The following is a 22482-nucleotide window of genomic DNA, read 5'->3' on the forward strand; positions in this document are numbered from 1 at the left end:
GTGGTGACACCAGCACAGAGGAGCCAGAAGCTCTTGTTCTCCGCCTCTGCTCCCCTCAGAGCCTCCTGGAGGTCAGTGTTAGGAAGCATGTTGAGATGAGGGTCATCTTTAGTTCTGGAATGTGACCACAATTAGCGTTATTGAGGTTACCTTTCAGGGAGAGTATAGTAGGGCCTCCTGCCATATCTGAATCTGCTCTAATAGTAAGTTAGCATTTCCAGGATGGTTCTGCTGGGATCCGTTCCTCCCTGACAAGCCACAGCTTCTTAGCATGGGAGGGCAGGCCATTGGGAGTTCACACCCTACTGACCTGTCTAGCTTACCTCTCCTCTACGCCTTTGACCAGGCTGTTCCTGCTGTGCTAAGCTCAGAATTCTGGAAACCTTTCTGGACTCACCCCTGGCTAGGACTGGCTACTCTCTCCTCTGCGCTCCCAGATACATAATAAGCAAGTGTGACCCATTGTTGTAGATCAGGGGTCCTCAAACTTTTTAAATAGGGGGCCAATTCACTGTCCCTCAGACCATTGGAGGGCTGGACTATAGTTTAAAAAAACAAACTATGAACAAATTCCTATGCACACTGCACATATCTTATTTTTTTGTTTTTTTCAGATATCTTATTTTGAAGTAAAAAAACAAAACGGGAACAAATATGATCACACCACCTCATGTGGCTGGCAGGCCACATTTGGAGGATCTCTGTTGTAGATGCTTATTTATAAGGGAACATGATGCAGGAGTTAAGGTCATGGGCTCACAAGCCAAGTGGTCAGGGTCCAGGTCCTGGCTCTCTGCCTCTTCTCTTTGTGAGGCTTTGGGCAAGTTACTTGAACTCCGTGCCTCGGTTTGCCAATGAGGTGGCGGTAAGAGTCAGCAGTGCTTGTACACTCAAAGTGCCCAAGAGGGACGGTGTCAAGGCTCTCGTACGGGTTCACGTGGGTGTTCTCGTCCGTGTGACCGTCATTGTCACACTTCCCACTGGGATTGGAGCTCCAGGGCAGGAGTGCTGAGGCCCCCCAGCTCAGAGCCAGCACACACGGACATTTGCTGGTTCCCGTGGTCTTGTGTTAATGTGCACCTTTTCTGCTTCTCAGGAACCAGTGGCATCGTCTACACCACCTGCAGCATTGCACCGTGGGGAAGGCCGGGTGGGGCCTGTGTGGGTCTGTGTGGGTTTGTCGGATCTCTCTGGGAGGTCTTGCACCTGCCCTCTGGCTGGACAGGCCCGGTTTTGCAGCCCTGAGACCGCCTCTGCATGGGGCTGAGGCCGCTTCCTGTCTGAACCCCAGTGGGTGGAGATGGGGGGTTTCAATCCTCACAGCTCGGAGGAGGAGGACAAAGAAAAGCAAAATTTCTGGTGGCTTCCGGGGTTAAGGCCAAGATAGGAACTATGGCCCTGGGTTCCCAAGCTGAACTGGCCACTCCTTGCAGCAACCTTTTCAGAGAAACAGGTCTCCAGCTGACTGAGCAGCCAGATGGGATTAAAGGTTGCTTGCCGAGTCCCAGGCTCACAGGCAGGTTCTGAGGGCCTCTTCCAAGGCGTGGGCAGTTCTGGATGGCCTTGGCACTTGGTCAGTGTTGGCCTTCTGCGGCCTTGGTGTTGGGGGAAATCCTCAGCCTCCCAGCGTGTGAGAGGTACCAAGGTGTGCTCAGGAGAGGGAAGGCACAGGGGTGGGAAGACCTCACCCCAACCCATTTTCCAGGGACCTTTGAGGTCCTGCAAGCGGCCTGCTGGTGGGCTCCTCAAGGAGCAACGCCTGCTGTGTGACAGAGTTGTGACACTTGATCCTGGCTCGCAGAGAGGGTCATGGAAGGCATATGACCCTTATTGAGACTTATTTGCCTTATTGAGACTACTAACTCCACCTGCCTGGCTTTTCATCCTGATTTTGATGCCTTTGACTGAGGGCTGTGGGAGAGAGGCGGCCAGCGGGTCAGACCGGTGGGGTGAGCTGTGTGGGAGCAACAATAAAGCAAATAGCCCGCAACCAACTTTGTTCTCCTTGCCCCGGTTTGGAAAGAGCCGTTGGCTTCTCACAACTGCAACTGTCCAGGCAGTTCCTGAGCACCTACCGGTGCCAGCCTGGGGGGTGGGGGTGCTGAGGGGGCAGATGGAAAGTAAGTCACAGGTCTTGGCTTGGAGGCCCTCCTCCGTACCTGAGGAAGGGAGGAGCTTAGCCGGGAGTGGGCTGATTCCAAGTTTCTGAGGGTGAGAGGGATACAGATGACTCCTGGCTGGGGCTGGCTGGAGGATGGACAGTGTCCATTTGGCTGGGATGATCTGGGAGGACTTCCTGGAGGAGGTGGTGCTTGGAGCAAGTTCTGAAGTGTGAAGAGGGGAGATGTGTTTCATCTCAGTGAGCCGCAAATCAGACAGTGAGTTTGACTGCCCCAGATCTTGTTAAAGAACAGGCTCTCATTCAGTGGGTCTGAGAATGTCTAACCGGCTGAATGGGGATTTCCCTCCTAGTCCCCCTCCCAGGAGCTGCGGGAGCCACATGCGCCCTTCCCAGGCCCAGAAGCTGCACTGAGAGTCATCAGCGCTGGATTCACACTGCCACGTGTGAATATCAGAACATAAAGTTAAACAAAAATCAAAGCTTCAAGCCAGATGCGGTGGCTCACACCTATAATCCGAGCACTCTGGGAGGCAGAAGCGGGTGGATTGCTTGAGCTCATGAGTTCGAGACCAGCCTGAGCAAAAAACGTCTCTACTAAAAATAGAAAAATGGGGGAGGAGGGAGAAAAACTGAGGCAAGAGGATAGCTTGTCTAAAGCGTTGGAGGTTGTTGTGAGCTATGATGTCAGGGCACTCTACTCAGGGTGACAGCTTGAGACTCTGTCTCAAAAAAAAAAAAAAAAAAATCAAAGCTTCAGTTCCTCAGCCACACCAGCCTCATTTTGAGTGCTTCGCAGCCATGCAGGGCTGGTGGGCATCCTAGTGGACAGGGCAGACAGAGAATATTTTCATTGTCACAGAAAGCCATTGCACGGTGCTTGTCTCAACCCCAAAAGACAAGACTGGGCCTGTGATCCTCAGAGTGGGGCCAGCAAGGGCCAGGGACAGTTTCTGGTCTTCTCAGGGAGATTCTCTGGAGTCTAGAGGGGTTCTGTGCTGTGTTTGGGGCCACTGAGACCTGGAGGAAGGACCCAGCTGACCTTCTGACGTTAAACCCAGGAGGGGCAGTGGCGGGGGTGGGGGCTCGGTAGGTTGGGATAGCAGTGAAGGGCACGGTTGGGGTCTGAGAGATGGTGGTGGTGCCTGTTCATGAAATGGGGAAGTGAGTCAGGCATGGGGGACAAAACCACCAAGTGACAGTTTCATGAAGGAAGGAGTGGTTTCCACTGTCACGTGGCGCTGGATTTGGGGACCAACAATCCTAGTGCCTTGGGGGGGACACCCCCCCTCCCCTGTTAAGTGATGTGCACAGGATTGCAATGCTGGAGAGAGGCCGCCCTGGAGCTTAGCTCTTGTCCCTGGTACCTGGGGGGCTCCCCGTTGCTGTGGGACCTCAGTGGCGTCTTCCCAGTGCTTGAGAGGATCCAAGAAAGGGAGACCCGGGAGTAGTCAGGGGGCTTTTAGAATGGGTGAGAGCCTCTGTCACCGGAGAAAAGGCCTGCCTTGGATGGTCAGCAGATGAACGAGTCGGACCATTCCTAGAGAGGGGAGCCGCACACACGAAGGCCACAAGTTCAGGGAAGCTTAGACCTGGGAGGAGGAGGTTTTGATTGGACCATTCCTAGAAAGGGGAGCCGCACACACAAAGACCACAAGTCCAGGGAAGCTTGGACCTGGGAGGAGGAGGTTTTGATTGTGTTAGAGACAATGTGGTTCTTGAGTGTGGTGGAGTCTGCTTTGGGGACTCCTGATATCCTAGGCGAGGACTTTAAGGGGCTTCCCATGGATTGATTCATCCAGCCTTCACCACCCTGTCAGATAGGAAGTATCATCCCTGGCCCCACTTACTGAGGAGGAAAATAAGGCACAGAGAGGTTAAGTGACTTGCCTAAGGTCACACGGCTAATCAGTGATGAAGCCAGGGTTTGAACTGGACATTTTGATTCCAGCAACAATAATGAAGCCCTTGTTCCCAGCCTCTCAGTGACTCCCAACCCCAGTACTGATGGAACAGAGAGGAAAGAGCCCCACACCTGAGTGCCGGCTCCCACCTGGCGCGTGATGTCACAGACAGGTCCTTTCACCTCTTAGAGTCTTAGTTGTTTTTCTCTGACGATTGAATAATAATTCACCTACAGCGAGAGCCAACCCTTTGAACTCAAGCATCCGATTCATCAGCTCTTGATACTTTTCACAACGTCATACAATCATCATTACGGTCTAGTTCCAGAATATATTTTTTTAATACCTAAAAGAAATCCATGCCCATTAACAGCCACTCCTCATTCTCCCTCCCCCCAGGCTCTGGCAGTCATCAAGTCTATGGATTTGCCTTGCCCAGGACATTTCATATAAATGGAGTCACACAGCGTGGCCTTTGGGTCTGGCCATGCTTAGCACGTTCTCAGCGTTTATCCCTGTGGCAATGTGTGTCAGCGCTTCACTCCTTTTTATAGCCAAATAATACTCCATTGTGTGGGGGGGACCACATTTTGTTTGTCTGTTCATCTGTTGGTGACATTTGGGTTCTTCCCACTTTTTGGCTATTATGAATAATGCTGTTATGAACACATGTGGACATGTTTCTGTGTGGACGTGTGCTTTCATTTCTTTTGGGTGAGTTCCTAGAGTGGAATGGCTGGAATCGTATGGTAACTCTGTGTTTAACCTCTTGCCTGTGTGTTTTCCTGTGCCTCTGTTTTCCCAGCTGTAAAATGGAGCTGTGTCCTAGGCACCCGCTGTTTTTCTGTATCAAGTAACACTTTCTTTGGAAACTCTTAAGCAGCTAAATGATGACTTTTGTTCCTGCTATGATTGGCGACAACAGGGCCATCCCAGCAGGTGGGTCCAGAGCAGGTCAGGCTAGCAGGCAGGCGCCCTGGCTTTTGCCAGTCTGTGCCTAGGAAGCCTGTCCCTTCCGATGGCCACTGGTTGCTCAGATTGGACTCATTGTGAGTGAGTGTCCTCCATGAGTTTCTGGGGAATTCCCTAGGAATTCAAGAGAAATTTCTCCAAAGCTGAATTCCGTAGGAAAAAGAGACCAAGGCTTTGGGTAACCCTCCTTGGGTGGGAATGGTGGGAGAACATGGATAGATGGGTACCATCCCATCCGCTCACCCTCTGGAGGACTGGCTTGGGAAAGGTCTATTCACCCCTATGTGGTGGGCAGGGGCACTAGGCCTCCCGTCTGGCTCTCACAGGCAGCCCCTGGAGCCTGAGTTTCTCTTGGAGGGTATCCAACTGGTGCAGAGCTGGCTTGGCCCCATGCTCTTGTGGGAGAGAAAGGAAGCTATTGAGTGCCGTGGAAGTTGTAAACGGGTAAATGACCCTCCGTAGCAGGCACCCAAAATACTTTTCCTCAGCTCTGCAGTGAGCAGCCAGCCTGGGAAAATCCCAGTGTCCATTATTCAGCTGCAGCCTGGAGAGGGCAAGTGATTTGTCTGGGGTCACGCAGCAAGTTCGGGGGACTCAGCCCACTAGCTGGTGGGCTCTTCCTGACACCAGGCTGTGCCTTTCAGCAACACCAAAATCCACTGCTGCCCTCTGACATAGCCTCTGCTATCCTATTAAAGCCGAAGGCTTAATCCCTATGTGTCGGCAGCAGCTGACCTCTAGAATCTGTCCTTCTGCCTCTTGCCAAGGCCCTGGGGTTAGGAGGCCACAGGAGTGACCTTACGGAAGAGATCAGAAGCCACACACTTCCCTTTCGGGCACCTGGCCCATGATGCCAAGGGGCTGAGAGGGCATAGGTTTGGGATATGGTAGCTGTTTTTTTCCAGAATGTGCCCACCTTGGATTTTGCTGAGATCTGGGTATGTTTCTCTGTGTTTCAGGCCCCCTTGCTAAAGCCCCCTACATCTCCTTTTGGCCAGCTCCAGCTGGGTAAGAGCCAGCCAGGCACTCGTCCTCACCCCAGCTCCCCCATGGCTCCTCACTGGAGCCTGGCGTGGTTCTCCAGACCCACTCCCCTATAAGGCGGGGGGATTTAACCCAGTTCGCCACCTTTTAAGATTGAGCTAGCTTGTCTTTGCACCCTCCTGACAAGGCCTAGCAGCCCCCCTGCCCTGCCAGTGGCTTGCTTAAAAGGTTAATCCCCGGGCTGTGTAAGAGCTCCCCGCGCCCCTCTCCCCCTCCTCCATCTTTTTACGCTCCAGTTAATTAAATGTGGCTGCCTATTGTCAGAAGACAAAGTTGGATATTTATTACACCTTGGCGCTACAGAATGTCAAAGGCGCACACAGTTTGAAGAAATACTGGCTGCGAATAAGGCCAAGCATATGTCTGCAGGGCTGGGGCGGGCAGGTTGCAGCCACCTCTACGACCTGCAGCACTCTCAGCTTTGGCTGTGGCTAACTGCTTCCCGAGAGGCACTTGACGATTTGTGTTTACTGGGGGAGTTCTGGCAGGATCGCTGGGAGATCTATTATCCGGCATAAACATCCTGGTTCCGGAGATTATTTCATTGGAAGGAATTAAAGATGCTGTTAAAATATACACAGCCCCTCCCTGCACGGTTCTGGTGCTGTGCTCCCCCTGGACGGCCCAGGGACTGGCTTCCCTCTTATCTCCCCTCACTCTGATCTCCTACTTGGGCTTTTATGTGTTATTTTTATTTTTTCACGTGGGCACTGCAAAAGCACACAGCTAATTGCAATTTTTTTTCCATGCAGGGGGGAGAATATGGATGTGTTCATTTTATAGGTTTTTTTCCCTCCCCCTTAATAATAATGCTTTAAAGATGTTTGACATCTGTAACTAACAGCTGGCATCCTGTTATGGAAGAATGTCCTTTTATTTCAAAGCAGGTTGAACTGTCATTAATAGTATAATTAGGTGATTATCACTATATAGCAGAAAACTGCTTAATTGTAGAGATCGCTTTTCTAGGATTCCAGTCTTTTTATGGTTATATTTGTTTTAGCTGTTTGAATTTTCATTATATTTTGGCATTTGGTGTGTTGCCTCTTTTTTGTTGGGTTTTTTTTTTTTTTCTTTCCTGTTTTTTAATGTATCTGACAGCTGTCTTCAGGAGCATTTGGTCCTGAAGATGCTTGGGTATTACAGAGCAGAGTATTACCTGCAAGAGGCTTCTTATCCTAGGGCCCTGCTTAACCCCTTCCGTGCCAGGCCAGATCCCATAGGAGCTGAGCCAGGAACACTGGGTTCCCTTTGATTTATCTGATCTCTCTATGGGTAATAGTATGAAATTAGACATTTAACCCTGGAGCTAAGGTTGTCTGTTAAGAGGCCACTTTTACAATGCAATTTCTTTTTATGGTGCATCCTTAATACACAGTATCACCAAATCCTTTGGAGTCACTTGGATTCCAGAGGGAAAGGCACATCTAAAAGGATGTGGTCTCCGATGTAACTGGAATTTGAAAGTGGTTTTACAGAATCTAAGAGGAAACAGCTTCTTTCTCTCTTGAAGGATTTTTAGTAAAGTGAGAGTAGAGATGGGCTTCGCCTTTTAAAAGCCAAACGCTGCCCATCTGCCCGCTGCCTTTGGACCATGGACACTGTCTTTCCAGTGGCTGGTTCCAGCTGGAGGCCTGGACTAGCTGCTGGGCCCCAGTGGTTGAGGGGAAGCAGGGTTTGTGGAGACCCCACTCTCACTGAGGCTGCTTGGGAAGCCGGCTGCAGGGTGCCTGGTATCTGGGAAGTTACCTGAGTCCTCCTTTAGAAAGTCTCCAATTGACTATCCTCCTGTCTTTTGGGGGATGTTGTACCCAGACGTCTTTCCAGAAGCTAAGCCCACCGAAGAGCACAGGGGTATGTTATTAAGGGGCATTTTTCTGAAGCATTATCCATCCCAATGTAAGTTTTAGAAACCTTTTTCCTGCATCATTGCCCATAGCTCAGTAGTTAGGGTGCTGGCCACATACACTGGGTTTGAATGTGGCCGGGGCTTGCTAAAACAACAGTGACAACTACAGCAAAAAAAAAAAAAAAAAAAAAAAATAGCTGGGTGTTGTGGTAGGCACCTTGTACTCCCAACTACTTGGGAGACTGAGGCAAGAAAATTGCTTAAGGCTTGATGCCTGTAGCACAGTGGTTTTGGTGCTGGCCACATACACGGAAGCTCGCAGGTTTGAACCCAGCCCGGGCCAGCTAAAACAACAATGCAACTGCAGCAAAAATACAGCCGGGCGTTGTGGTGGGTGCCTGTAGTCCCAGCCACTTGGGAGGCTGAGGCAAGAGAGTCACTTAAGCCCAGGAGTTGGAGGTTGTGATGACCTGTGATGCCATGGCATGGTACCAAGGGTGACATAATGATATTGCCTCAAAAAAAAAAAAAAAAAGAAAGAAAGAAAAGAAACCCTTTTCCTTCCCAATGGGTCCGGGGAGGGGTTGTGGTTTGGGTTCCAGGCTTGCTCAGCAACTTGACATCCCGGTGTGACCTGTGAATACTGTGCTTGCTTCTTGCTTCGTCACAGCAAAACCTGGGGGACATATCTTGGGGACCCTGGGTTGTCACAGGGCCATTATTTGCAACAAGAGCCAGCAGGTCCTTCCCTGACTGCAGGTCCTGCAGGTGAGGTGGCCTGCCCCCAGGTGTCCTGCCAGGAGCAAATGTGGGTCTTCTCTGGGGTTCTCTTCATAGGTCATGGGTGGCATCCTTGACATTGGGGGGATCTCAGAATGTAGAGATGTGGGGCCTCCCCTGAGGAGGAGGGGAGTACCCAGTCCTTTGGGAGAAGAGGGTTGTGTGTTCAAGGCATTTTCATTCTTATCTGCTGTTACTACAAGGCCAGTGGCTGTGACAAGCCCCTGCCCAGTCAGCAGCTATAGGAGGACAGAAATAGCCCCGAAAGTCCTCTGCCCTGGGCTGGCCTGAGCGTAAGATGATTGTGCTTCTGGGTGGGCTCATCCCCCTCTCAGCACCCAGGAGGCTGCACTGTGACTCTTCTCATTTCACAGAGGAGGGGGAAACCCCTGGAGAGGCAGAGACACCTGCCTGCGGTATGAGCATGGCACAGAGATAGTCACCCAGCAAATCTGATTGCCCATTCTCAGGAGTGACACCCTTCAGAAAGCAGTGAGCTGGGACTTGGGAATCCATGGATATTTCCACCTTTGCCCAGGCATTTCAGGGGAAAGCCAGGTTTCCCCACCACCCCAACAGAAGTAGGTAAGGGCCTGGATTCAAGTTTCCCCTTCCCACCTGCTGCTTTCCAGGGCTCCAGCACCTCACATTTCTTGGTTGAACTCCTAATCACTAGACCCATTGCAGAGTGGGGGTTGCTGCCTTGCTGTGTGGTTCCAGGTAAGTCCCTTCCCCTCTCTGGGCCTCTCTTGCTTAGCTGTCAGCCACCTGGTGTTGGGAGGCTGGGAAAGGCCTGCAATTCTGATGTTCCAGATCAGGCTCCTCCCAGCCTCCTGCTCTGGCTGACACCAGCAGGCTGAAGGTGATTGGCAGGGGCCTCTCCCCAGGACTGCCTGAGCCGACCAGATACTGTGGGTTGACACCTGGGAGGGCGGCACCAGGACAGCTGCTTGCTTTGCAGCTTTCTCTGGTTTTTATGGCTATAGGGCTAGATAACCCCCTTATCAGTTTTTTCACCTTAATGCCATTGATAATGTTGGCAGCTGGGTGGGAACTCCGGGCCAGAAGTGCCTTGGCTCCCTGAATGATGGGCAGAGGCAGGAGTCACTAGTCCGCCTTCTTTGCTAAGCAGATGTTGGCTGGTGCTCATTTCACAGATGGGGCAGCTGAGGCTCCTGCTTCATCCCGTGCTCAGCCCTTTGCTGACATTCTCATTCTGCGAGATAAGTATGAGGTAGCTGTTATTATGGTTTTTATTTTGCAGAGAGGAATAGAGGCTGAAGGGATTAACCACTTGCCCAGTGGCCAGGAAGTGGTAGAAATAGATTCAAACCCAGTGCAATCCAGGTGCCCTCAGATGAGGTGGCTCCCTGCTGAAAATCCTTAGAATAAAAGGAGGCTGCTGCAGGCCCCCCTGCCACTCACACCTCAGGCCCTTTGCATGTCCTGCTCCTGCCCCTGAAGGCCTCTCTCTGGAGGCCCTATGACCAGTGTGTACCCTGCTCACTCTCAGCTGTCCTGTCTGTCAGGTGTGTAGCACCTGGCGTGCATTAAGGGGAGATGTTTTATTATGTCTCTTAAACTGGACTGTGAACTCCCAGGATCAGAGAGAGATCTGGTTTGTCTTGTTCTCCATTGCGTCCTAACACTGACATAGTTTCAAGCCACAGCGGACGCTCTGTAAAATGTTAGTTGCAGACCTTCTGCCCCTTAGGCTTCAGTAGCTTGAACAGAAAGAACTTGGTTGGAGAGTAAGGGAGGACCCGGAGGGGTGTTGGCTTGGAGCTGGAGGAACCCAGATGGGTTTGGGGGCGTGGCTTGGCTTGATAGGGCCCTCCCCTCTGGGTGTGGTCTGCATTGGGGGAGGGCCCTCTGGGCGGGGCTTACAGGTGGAGAGGATCCGCCTCTGGAGGCGGGGCATCTGCCAGGTGGGTGAAATGGGTTTTTTTGCAAAAACCAACTCACCCACTTTTGAAATTCTGGCTGTGGCCTGCTTGGGTCGTGGCAGACACAGCAGCGCTTTGTATCCTTGGAATCCCTCTGTAGCCAATTTGGGGAGGGCTCCTTTGTATTGTAAATTTCCGCAGAGTAATTATGTCTTAATGTATGGTAATCCAGCCTGGTCCTGCTGCTGGGCAGCCTGCCGGCTGGGGACAGCACAAGCAGGGCAGATGGGTCAAAGACACATGTCCTGGAGATCCAGGGACAGCAGAGTGGCCCCTGAGGGACCTGGGGGGAGTTCCCCGAGCTTGGCAGATCCACTTTATGTTCTGGGGTTTCTCTCCCCGCCCCCCATCAATCTCCCATTGGGTGGACTCTCCAAGGAGCCCCACCTCAGCTCCTAGCCTGAGTGCCCTGTTGGTCTCCTCTTTGGTCTGGTAGGCCGGGAAGAAAGCTGCAGAACTCTCATGTCTTAGGTCAGAACTGGCCCTGAACGATCATCCAGGCTCAGCTTGAAATACCTCCGTGGATAGGGAGTTCATCCCAGTTAATCAGCAGGCATTCATTGAGCATTTGTTATGTGCTGGGCACCATCCTGGGCACTGGGGATCCACAAGCAAACCAGGCTGACAAGAGTCCCTGAGCATAGTGGTTTGCGGGGGGAGTGGGTGGGGGTGGGGTGGGGAGTAAGATACATGTTTGGGCAGCAGAGTGAGCCAGCCAGGTAGAGATTTCTGGAGGAAATCTGGGGGTCCGCGGGGGTGGAGGGGCAGCAGGTGCAAAGGCCCTGTAGCTAGAACTTGGCTTGGCGTGTGGACTCTGCTCCTCTAACTATCCATTCTGTAGGTCTCCTGCAGGGAGCAGGGAGAAAGGAGGGCAGACCAGGATTTGGACTGGGCCAATGTTTCCGTCTGGCAGTGGAGAAATGTAGGGTAGTGGGGAGAAGAGCAAGTTCAGAGCTGGAGAGAGGGAGCCAGGGGCCCTGGCAGGAGCCTTTAGAGCAGTGATTTTGAACTGGTGTGCCGTGAGAGGATCTTAGGTGTGCTGAGAAAAATTTTAAAGATCGTTAAGTTGTTTTTGAAAGAAATCCAAAGCATAGTAAGTACTTTTTTTTTTTTTTTTTTTTTTAACTTTTTTTGGATCAATGTCATTTAAGTGTGCCATGGAAGTTTATAGGTTCAAGTGTGCTATGAGATAAAAAAAAAAAGGTTGAAAAACACTGCTTTAGCAGGATACTGGCCGAGATGCGAGAGGCCTTGACCATCAGATGGAGAGGGCAGCATTGAACCCCAGAAAGGAGGGGGGGTAATCTTCTCTGCCTTCCTGCCAGACGTGGCTGCTTCCTGCCACTGAGCCCCTTAAACCTAGTCTGGGCCCCTCTGTCCTTAGCCAGGGAGACACATGCCCCAGTGGATGGGGTCTCCTGCTGGGTCACACAGGCTGGCAGTGGTGGCTAACATCTCTCTGGGGTCCCTGCTACAGGCTGAATGTTTGTGATTCCCCCAGCTCACTCTAGTGTGGCAGTATTTGGAGATGGAGCCTCTAAGGAAGTCGATAAGGTTAAATGGGGTTCTAAGGGTGGGCCTCTGATCTGATAGGATTACTGTTCTTATAAGGGAGACCCTAGAGAGCTGCTCTGTCACAGGGAGAACGCAGCCACCTGCACCGCAGGCAGAGCCCTCCCCAGAAACATCCCTACTGATGCTCTGATCGTGGCCTAACAGGCTCCAGAACTGTGAGAAAATAAATGTCTGTGGTTATACCACCCAGTATATGGTATTTTCCTGGCAGCCTCAGCAGAGCAGTACAGTCGCTAAGGCCCCAGATAGGACACCTGGTATTGTTTTCTTGTCCTGGCAGGCAGAGCGTTAGGGGCGCTTGGGTGGTTGGTTTATTTTGCCTCCACGAAGAACCCGGCCCTGGGCTTGACTCAGAGAATGTTTTTTTTGTTGTTGTTGTTTGTTTTGTTTCTTTTTTTGAGACAGGGTCTCACTATGTTACCCTCGGTAGAATACTATGGTGTCACAGCTCACAGCAACCTCCAACTCCTGGGCTTAAGCGATTCTCTTGCCTCAGCCTCCCGAGTAGCTGGGACTACAGGCGCCCGCCACAATGCCCGGCTATTTTTTGGTTGCAGTTTTGGCCGGGGCCGGGTTTGAACCCGCCACCCTCGGTATATGGGGCCGGCGCCTTACCGACTGAGCCACAGGCGCCGCCCTCACTTCCATTTCTTGAGAGGGGTTTATGGGACTGGTGTAAGGAAGGACACCAAGGCAGGAGGATCCTAGAGGACCTGGTGCCCCTCTTCTTCCCTCCCATGGAAGTTCAATCCATGTGGTGTGGATGTGCGTGTGTGTGCACTTGTGTAAGTGTGCAGGGGACAGAGACACAGGCATAGTCAAGTGACTTGGCTGTCCAGCGGGGACTGAGCCTTGTCTTATCTTGTGTGTCTGATTCCAGGGACAGAATGCAGTGTGTGTTTTGGTTGGTAACACCTCACATACACCTGCCCAGAACTTTCCGAACTCAGGATGATTCAGGCTGACCTCTCACCCCCTTCCCACCAGGTCCCCCACAGCTTGCCTTTCCTGCAGGCAGAGGAATGGAGTGTAGCCCCCCCAGGATCCCTCCTAAAGTTGCAGCTACATCTGAAACTCATGGGGTTTAACAAAAACACATGCATTGCTTGACTTGTGTGGAAAAATAGATTCCCCAGCCCCCTACAACCCAGCAAGTCTCATTCAGAGGGTCTGGGGTATGGCTTGGGGGGTTTGCATTTTCCCAAGGCCCCTGCCCCAAGTTGAATGATCAGCCAGATTGAGGGAGCACCCACTGCCCACATGGGGATGCCAGAGGCAGAGGGGGTGCTGACCTGAGAGAACTGTCCTAGCCCTCCATTTGTGGGCTATTGGGCCAGAATCCAGGCGAGGAAGGGGAGAGACACACGGCAACTTCTGCAGAGCCCTGGTGTCATCTCACTTAAGACTCTGAACCTGGCAAATGTAAGAGGATGCACTTAGCACCCGAACTTAGCACCCACACGCTCTGAAAACATTGCCCTCCCTCCCTCCTGAGGTGTCACACCCCCCTTCCCCAGATTAATTCGTCTCTGTGTGAGAACGTGCCAGTATTCAGTGTGACCTTGGATCCTCCGCACCTTCCGGTGGGACTCCCACTGCAAAAGTTGGCTGGAGTTCCAGGGGATGGGGAAGCCCCTGTGTGCCGGGTTCCTGGGATGCCGTGAACAAAAAGGAAATGTTGTTCTTGGGGCCTCTTTGGGGACTGGCCAGAGCCTGCTGTCTTGGCGTGGACATCACCCGGGAGCACCCCTGTGGCCAGGGAAGGAGCTCTGCCTGGGTGGCTCCCTTTCCAGGGCACCCCTACCGCACCAGTGACACCCCCTTAGTTGACACCCAGTCCCCCCAGTAGCCTGCCTAGGGTGCCCTGAGCTCAGGCCTCCCTGCGTGGGTAGATTGAGCTTCTGTTTTCCATGGTTCAGGGCATTGGGGTGGGGCTGGGGCTGTCCTGCACAGCCCCCTCCTCGCCTCTTAATGCCTTTTCGCCCCCAGAGCCCGTCTGCACAGCCTGCGGTTGGTCGGCAGCCTTGTCATTTAGCTGTTCCGAGCCAGCGATCGGGAGGCAGCACAAACTGTGGCATTTGCTGAGCGTAAAAATTCAATTAATTCCAGAAGGCAGATTAAATATAAGTGAGTTTTAATAATTTGCTGTAAAGTCGGAGGATTACTGTGGGCACGGGGAGGGAAGCCACACATGCGTGCTCGAGCAGGTTGGCACAATCTCGGGGATGCCAGCCAGGGCTGCTTCCTGGAGCCGCTAATTCCTCCCAGCGGGGTGTGCCCCCAACTCTCCAGCGGCTACAGTCCTGCGAAGGTGGTGTCCTTGGGGTCTCCAGCTGGAATATAGAAGACAGCAGGCCATGCCAGGCCAGCCTTCTGACCTGAACCCCACCCCAGAAGCAACAGGCAGCTCAGTGGTCCTCCGTGTGTTTCCGTCTGGGACCGTCAGTGAGTGGGAGTGAGCTGTGTGCGCCTGCGGTGGGCCGCCCTGGCCCCTGTGCCCTGCAGCTATGCCAGCAGCCCTGGCTTGTCCCCCTAAACTCTGCTTTCTCTGCCTGCCTCTAGGGTCCCCCATAGTGATGGCCTTCAGGTCCAGGCCCTGGGTGGTTTTATTATCAGAACTTTTTAGAAAGTAAAGCAAGAGAAAGAATAGGGCTTCAAACTCAGATTCCAAGGCTCTCAGCCCCCCAGGACTCCCCAACACACACATATGTACACACGTGTACACACACACACACACACGCTCACCCTCACCCTCACCCTCACACAGTCGCACGGACAGTGCTCTGCCAGCAAGCCACTGAGTGAGTCACCTTCCAGAGTCCCGGTGATTCAGATGCATCTGAGAGCCAAGGGCTTTTCAAGCCTGCCTTTTGTCTTTTCCCACCGCCAAAACACAAAAAAACAAAAGAGGAGGCCTAACCCGCCCCCCACCCTCCCCCTGTCGTGCCACTGGAGATGAGGCCTGACCCAGAAAAGGCAATTGGTGGGGGGCTGTCTGGAGCCTGCCTCCCCGGTGGCCTCTGCTCCGGGGGAGGGGAGCGGGAGAGAAAGGAGGGAGGCAGCTTTTATGTAAAGACAGTGATGGTCCAGTGAGTACAAAACGCTATTTCAAAGCCAGCGTTCATCACTACCACTTCCCACTGTGATCTCCATAGATTTCTTTGTCTCCTTCAATTGGCCCTAATTATGGAGCTGGAGGCTGCCTGATCAGTTTCATTCTTGTCATGAAATCCTGAGGGCACGCATGGGGACAGGGACACAGGCTCGCCAGCTGCACACCCGCAGACCGGCCTTGGGTCTTTGTGTGCCTGCGTGCCTGTGCGTGTGTCTCTGTCCGTCTGGAGACCTGCTTCTTTCCCCTCTGCGTGTGCCCCAAAATGCCTGGCTGGTTCAGGCCCCTGGCTCCACTCTTTTTGGGCTGGAGGGAGTTCCCAGTGGGCCTCCCAGCTGAGAACTGGCTAGCCGGGCTGTGCATATGGTGAGCAGGCTGGGATGCTGGCTAACACCTGCAAAGATGAGAGCCACAGCCAAGCAAGCTCGCCCCGCCTTCCCTCCACGCTGCCTCTAATGCCCTAATTATGCCGTGTTTGTTTCAGTAATTTACACTCTCCGGGTACTGATCCATCAATAATGAATGTATTACCTGTCTCGGGTAAGGTTTGGGAGATCCAGGATGCCGCTTTGAAAACGCCCTGAAGCAGCAGGATAGGGAGGCAGAGCCGTCCCCAGCCCTCTTCCCCCAGCCCTCGTTCCTTCTCACATGGCATTGTGTTTGGCAGAAGCCGTCTGAGGCTGGTGCTTGTACTGTTTTCCATTCCCCCTCCACTTTATGCCTTTTTAATATTTAAAGCCATCATTGTGCTGAGCGATAAAATTCTTTCAAATCAGATTTTATCCTCCAGTCTCACGCTCTGGCTTCCCTCTGGCCAGAAAAGTTGGTGGGGAGCAGCACAGCCAGGCAGGGGCATGGGGGCTGCACTGCTCATGCCAAAGTGGAGGCGGCCAAGGCCTCCTGTCCCCCAGCCCCTCCAGCCTCCACCTACAGCCTCCTCGGATGTGCACAGTGGGGTCTGGGTCTATGTGATCAGAGGCGCCCAGGACAACCAGGGCGGGCCTAGCCTTCCAAGGGCCAAATCCAGCTTGCAGGACTGGATGATCCTTTTTGCTGATAGGAAAGAAAAGTTGTGAGCACATTTTTTAAAGGGTCAAAAAAAAAAAAAGGCGTGATCAGCTGCTGAGCTGTTTGCCGCTCTCCACCTGCTGTTGTCTCAGGGAGCAGCTACCGAGGGCAGGACAATGTAAATGTGCTTGGGCTCCAGACACCCGGCTGCAGCGCTGCCTGCCAAGCCTTGTGTCGCTGGCATCCTGGGGTCCAGAGGTTTCTACCCTTGGTCCCCAAGGGCTGTAGACACCAAAGGCCTGTCAGGGATGGCTCCAAGCTCTACTCTGATGCCCTGGCTCCTGAAAGGGCTAGGTTCCCATCTGCCTTGGGCTTTCCTTCTCTCGTCCCCTTTTTGGCAATCCTGCTGTCAGGCAGCTGAGGTGGCATTTTTAGAGTGCCCAGGTGTGGATCCTGAGCTTGGAGGCCTGCAACCCGAGACACCATCCAGGTACACTGAGGACAGCAGGAGCTTCCCCTGTGTCATCAACAGTTTGTCTAAACACCTGCTTTGGCACACTGTTGGTTTGGGGGATGTCTTTCCGCCCCGCGATATCTCTGTGTGGGGAAGGAGGGAGGCTTTTGCCCTGCGCCCCCACCTCCAGGCACCCCTGTCATTGCATTCAGTCTCCAGACCGCATGGGACCAGTCCTGCTTCTGACACTTCTCCCCATATGGCCATGGGCAAGTTACCTCCCCTTTCTGGGACTCAGTTGCCTTGTTTGTGAAGCTGACAGTGATGACACCAGCGTCATCCCTCCCTGGCAGCTTCCAAACCAATGTCTGAGCCAAGTCCCTGATCTACATATGCTGCCTTTTGCTTGGGGTGCAACGTGGTGGGGTTGGGTAAGAAATGTAGTAGACTCAGAGCCATCCTGCTGGGGTCCCTGCCTACCTCTTCCATTTATCAGCTATGTGACCTGGGGCAGGTTGCTTAACCTCTCTGGCCTCTGTTGTCACATGGGGACAATCGAAGAACCTACTTCTCAGTGGGAAGCACCGTTTTTTTGTTTGTTTTTTGAGGCAGAGTCTCATTCTGTCATCCTCAGTAGAGTGCTGTGACATCTTCGTTCACAGCAACCTCAAACTTTTGGGCTCAAGTGATCCTCCTGCCTCAGCCTCCCAAGTAGCTGGGACTATAGGTGCCCGCCACACACCCTGCTAATTTTAGAGATGCTCTGGCTCAGACTGGTCTCAACTCCTAAGCTCAAGCAATCCACTTGCCTCAGCCTCCCTGAGTGCTAGGATTATAGGCGTGAGCCACTGCGCTTGGACTAGAAGCAGGGGGTTTGCAAGGGTTAAAGATAAAGCAATGGGAACAGCAGATGGCTCTTATTATCCATGATAAATTTTACATATGTTACCTGTGAGGTAAGACAGGAACGATCCCCATCTTACAGATGAGGAAACCAAGGCTTGCCAAGATGATAACTCGTTTCAAGTCTGATGATGTCCAAGAACGGGCTGGTCCTGTGACTCAGTGGGTAGGGCCCCGGCCCCGTATACCGAGGATGGCGGGTTCAAACCGGGCCCTGGCCAAACTGCAACAAAAAAATAGCCGGGCGTTGTGGCAGGTGCCTGTAGTCCCAGCTACTTGGGAGGCTGAGGCAAGAGAATCGCCTAAGCCCTAGAGTTGGAGGTCACTGTGAGCTAAAATGCCACGGCACTCCACCAAGGGTGACAAAGTGAGACTGTCTCTACAAAAAAAAAAAAAAAAAAGGTGGGGTGGCTGATCTGCTGTATTAGTTTCCTGAGGCTGCCTTGACAAAGAACCTTAGGCTGGTTCCTTCTGCAAGTGAAGGCTGCCTCACTCCTTGACACGGCTGTCTTTTCCCTGTGTTTTCAGATCATCTTCCTTCTGTCCATGTGTGTTCTGTCTCTGTGGCCTAATTTCCCCTTTTTGATAAGGACGCCAGTCCTTCTGGATTGGAGGCTCACCCTGCCTCTGTGGGACCTCAAGTAACCACATCTGCAACGCCCTTATCTCCAAATAGGGGCATCTTCTGGGGTGCTGGGAATTAGGGCTTTAGCACATGGATTTGGGGAGATGCCTTCAGCCCCTACTGTGCCGGCACCGCCTGGAACTATAAGGGATCTCTCCATCTCTAAAACAGGAAGGTGTCCTGGCTTGGGTGGCCAAGTGCAGCCCGTCCTCCTGTTCCATCCCTCCGAGCATCTCTCCATGGGCTCAGCCTGAAGGTGGTTTTATGAGCACCATTGCAGGTTGGCCCTGCTGTGTTTGCTTTTCCAGGAGCTCCCAGGATGGATCCTGTCCCTCCCGGGAGCCGGGCCGCACCAGCTGTTCCACTGCCAGGCCTCGTGGCCAAGGGTTGCAGCTGCTCCTCAAATGTGCTCACAGGCCAGACGCCAGCCCCCTCAGCCCCACCGCCTGCTCCATAGTTCTTCTGGGGAAAGCATCACCTTTGCCCACCTCTGAGGGCTGCTGCACAAGACCCTGTCCACATGCCGGCACAGAGGAGCCCCTTTCTCCTTGGGGGAACCTACTCTGCCTATGCCCCCAAGGCTCCTCCTGTCCCCAGCCCTCCCTGCTTCCCCACCACAGCGAGCCCAGGGCACAGTGCATGGTAGCTAACTCTCTTATGTTAAATAATTCCAGTAAGCAGCAAGGGAGGAACACATATCCACGGCTGCCAGGGGTCTTGAGGTAGCTGTTTTTCTTGTGGTACCATGGGGTGGATTGAGGGTTGATTGAAGTTTGTTTTTCTTTCTCGGCTTGCATCCCACTATAAGATGCAAAATTAAGGTGGGGGGGGCATGTTTATCTTTTGTAGCCTGAAGAAGACAGAAGATCTTCTGGGCAGGAGGCTGCAGGATGTAGGTCACAGGGTGTAGGTCACAGCCTGAACATAGCCTGGTGATCAAACCCCCACCCCCAGCAGTGCCTGGAGGGCCTGGCTGTGGAAGTTGAAAAAAATAAATAAATAAAAAAAGAGCGAACAGGAGAAATAAAGGGGGAAACGGCAATGTGGAGCCCCAATTGCTAGCAGATGGTACTGGTATTAGGAAAATGAAAATACATGCAGTAAATTTGCTATTTGCCAGTGTTAATTTCTTATCCCAAGGTAAAACCTTCCCCCTGGCCCTAGCCATGCCATCTGCATGTTCATAAAACACATTACAGCAGAATTGATCGAGTGGCCGTGTGCATGTGGGGCTCCGGGTGGTCGGGCTCCAAGGGGGGAGGGCAGGAGGCCATAGTGCACCTGCCAGGGTCCTGGGATGTGCCAGCAGTTTCCCACCTTCCAGCAAGGTACGCTGCTGAGCAAGATAGGCCTTTTCCACTCAGGGCCCTCATCAGTTTTTTCACATCACTGAGCACAAGCTGGAGTGGGGGTAGGAAGCCTAGGAAAGTTCTGCCACCTGAGAATCCTGTCACCCTAGCTGTTCCCTCAGGGAACCAGAACCAGTAAGGCAGGGGCTATTTAGTCTGGGTTCGGGGGATGAACTGTTGTACTTCTATATTGATTAGGAAAGAGCCCCTTGCCCACTCCTGTCCCACAAGCGTTCCTGGACCCTCCTGTGGTCCCCTGCCCCCAGAGCTTCCCATGTCTGGGCAACAGAAGAGTTAAGTAAGGCTTTGCAGGGCAGCCAGCCCTGATCTTGGCTCAGACCATGACCTTGCTGTTAAACGTTGGAATGTCATCCCTGTGGAGCCCCCTCCTTGACTGGTGACCTGGCTGTCCCCATCCCACACCTCCCTACATAGAGTAGCAGAGGTGACTTTCCATTCTCCTCCTCTTAGAGGCCAGAACGTTGTGTTTTGCCTACCCCTTGGCTGTGGGCAATGGTGTCCTCATTAGCTTCAGCTCACTAGGGCGACCCGCCTGCCCAAATGGCTTCTTGCATCTCACCCTACCCCAAGGAAGACAGAGCAGGGCCAGCTGAGGAATGTACCTGCTATGGACTGCAACCAGCTTTTCAGAGCAGTGTCCCATACATGGCATCCAGCCATCAGTCTGGCTGCCCTTCGGGGGAGTCCTTTCAAGCCTCTCAGGCCCTGGACCTGAGCAGACCCAGCACACATTCACCGGATGGCCAATGCCTCCTCCCCGCCTCCTCGCTGCCAGCCCTGGGGGGCCAGTGCCCCGGGCCAGACCGCTAGGCTGCTAATTACCAGTGTGGGAACAGCTTTATGGTCCTCAAGAGCTCTGAAAGAGCCCCCCACATCTGGTCAATTAATGCTGAATCTGTAATTCGGATGACATACAACCCCAGCCAGCTCTCCAAATGAGGCGATTAAAAGGCTCTTCTCTTCCATCGCTGAGGAACAAGCAAAACCGGGGGACCTTCTTTATTTCTCAGGATTGATAGGCCCCGTCTGTGACCTTTGCTGGGACAAGAAGTATTATCAGGAATACTTCTGTATTTCTTGACTTTGCAGGCTGCATAAATCTCCTATCAACTCAGACAGGTGGTGGGGTCTGCTGCAGCCGTTATTAATAGGAGCATGTTCTCAGAGGGAGGAAGGCCTTTGTCAGGGGCGGCTGAGAGGCAGCCCACATGAGCACCTGCAGCCCTCTGCCTCCAGAGCCACCCTGCCACTTCTGAGGACTGGAGCATTCACAGCTTCCAGGAAGCCTGCAGAAGGCTGGGTGCATGGCAGGAGAGCCACGGCTATTCCGACTTCCAGGCCTCTAGATCCTCTTCCTGTTAATCTTGGTTCCCCCACCTTCTCCTCTCCTTCCTCCCCACCCAGCTCCTCACCACCCCTCCCACCCATCACCAGCCAGAGCTGGCGTGTCGGCAGAGCATCCTGCCCTCTGCCCTTGAATTTCTCACCTTGAGCTCAGAGAATGTGCTTAGCAGACCCAGCATGGCATGTGAGAGAGTTTGGGGGTGCTTCTGCATCAGGTGGGGCCCTATCTTAGTTGTGGGAGTAGGTGGCCCACACGGCCCACACCAGCTGTAGGTGAAAAGAGCAAGGGGATGGGACCTGAGAGCTTTGGATGCTGGGTGAAGCCTGGGCACTGAGTGGGCAGGGCCTAGGCTGGCTGGGTGGGGCCCTGGCACAGCTAGGCAGCTCTGACATTTCCGGAACTTACCGTGTGCCCTGTGGCCAGAATGTGGTGTGTTGAATTTTTCTGGAATTTCTGGAAAGGGTGGGTCTCTGGTATCTGCCAGTTCTCTAAGGGAACAACATTTATAAAACATGGCCTGTGAATGAGAGGGTGTGTGTGCGACATTGTATATGTGAGGGTACAATTGTGAGTGTGCCTGTGTGTGTATCTGTGAGACAGCATGTGACGGTGAGAGGTGGCGAGAGTGAGCGTGCTAGAGCATAGGGCAGACACAAGAGGCTGGCCTTGGGGTCAGGCCTGGGCACAACGGATCCACCTTTCAGGATCTCTTCCTCTTGGAAGCTCTGCTTTCCAGCCTCAAAGAGGGGACCCTGATGTCCCCAAAGGCCGGTGGGAGGACCAATGGGAGGAAACTGAACGCCCAGGCTGTGCTTGGTGCTGTCACGCAGTGTGCAGCGAGGGGCCTGGACAGGCTCACAGCACCAGACTGGGGATGGCCACAACTGTGCCGTGGGGGCTTCTGGCTGTGGAGGGGCCCGTAATCTGAGGGCCATCCTGCCCTTTCTGCCAAGCTCCAGGCAGACCAGGTGTGCCCTCTGCCTCACCCTCCACCTTGTTCTTCCCAGCATAGGAAGGAACACAAGGGCAGACGGTGTTGGGGTCACAGATGCCCCAATGTTGATAGCAAGTGTAGGGTCATTCCTGTAGTCTGTGGGCAAAACATCCATGGCTTTCATCAGGTCCTGAGACGGGTACCTGACCCTCAAGTCCAGGCAGGTGACTAACTAGAGTCCTCTACTGGGGCCACCTGGTTTATTTCCCCGGCTCTGACAGACATTTCAATTGACTTGTTTAGCTGTATTTTTCCCTAGCTCACGACCCTGTGGCCCGATCTGGCCCACGTTGGAACTGAAGGCCCCTGACTCAGTGAGTGGATGAGGATGGTCAGTTTAGTCTGTGAGAAGGGGACTTAGGAGCAAGCACCAGGGTGTCCCTGGTCTTTTCCCCAAATTCCCAAAGGCTGGTGGAGTCTTGGAAGGAATGGGCTGCTTTGTGCAGAGAGCTGGCTTGCTAGGTAGGGTTGCTGGGGATGGG

At 53.2% G+C, this 22482-nt stretch overlaps 1 protein-coding gene across 9 annotated transcripts in view; it reads left to right on the forward strand.

The window, feature by feature from the left end:
* Positions 1–22482, forward strand: part of GSE1 (Gse1 coiled-coil protein) — a 409018-nt gene that overhangs the window by 314219 nt on the left and 72317 nt on the right. Inside the window, exon 1 of one of the 9 annotated variants that reach the window (XM_053553808.1) lies at positions 21450–21468. The exons of the other annotated variants lie outside the window; for them this stretch is intronic. The gene's annotated coding sequence lies outside the window, so the exon portion shown is untranslated. Of the gene's footprint in view, positions 1–21449; positions 21469–22482 lie in introns of those variants that run through there. 9 annotated transcript variants of the gene reach the window in all.

Source organism: Nycticebus coucang, chromosome 2 (assembly GCF_027406575.1).
Source record: "Nycticebus coucang isolate mNycCou1 chromosome 2, mNycCou1.pri, whole genome shotgun sequence".
In the NCBI taxonomy this organism is placed as follows: Eukaryota; Metazoa; Chordata; class Mammalia; order Primates; family Lorisidae; genus Nycticebus; species Nycticebus coucang.